Raw genomic sequence first — 237 nt, 5'->3', positions numbered from 1 at the left:
ATGCAGTTCATGACAAAGAATGATGCCATCATTCAAAGTCAAGCAGAATCAATCAGAAATCTTGAGACTTAATTAGGCTAACTTGTTAACTACATCAACAATAGGCCTCAAGAAATTTTACCAAATGACACCGAGCCTAGTCCTAGAAAGAAGAATATGGTAAGCATCTTGATGAGATAAATAGCAAGAATGTGGTAGATGATGAAGATAAAGTAGATCAAGGTAACACTTCCACCA

This window comes from Theobroma umbraticum, unplaced genomic scaffold, assembly GCF_002168275.2.
Source record: "Theobroma umbraticum cultivar Fairchild unplaced genomic scaffold, ASM216827v3 scaffold_56.0, whole genome shotgun sequence".
Taxonomy (NCBI): domain Eukaryota; kingdom Viridiplantae; phylum Streptophyta; class Magnoliopsida; order Malvales; family Malvaceae; genus Theobroma; species Theobroma umbraticum.
The sequence above is the reverse complement of the archived record's forward strand: the minus strand, read 5'-3'. Positions refer to the sequence as shown.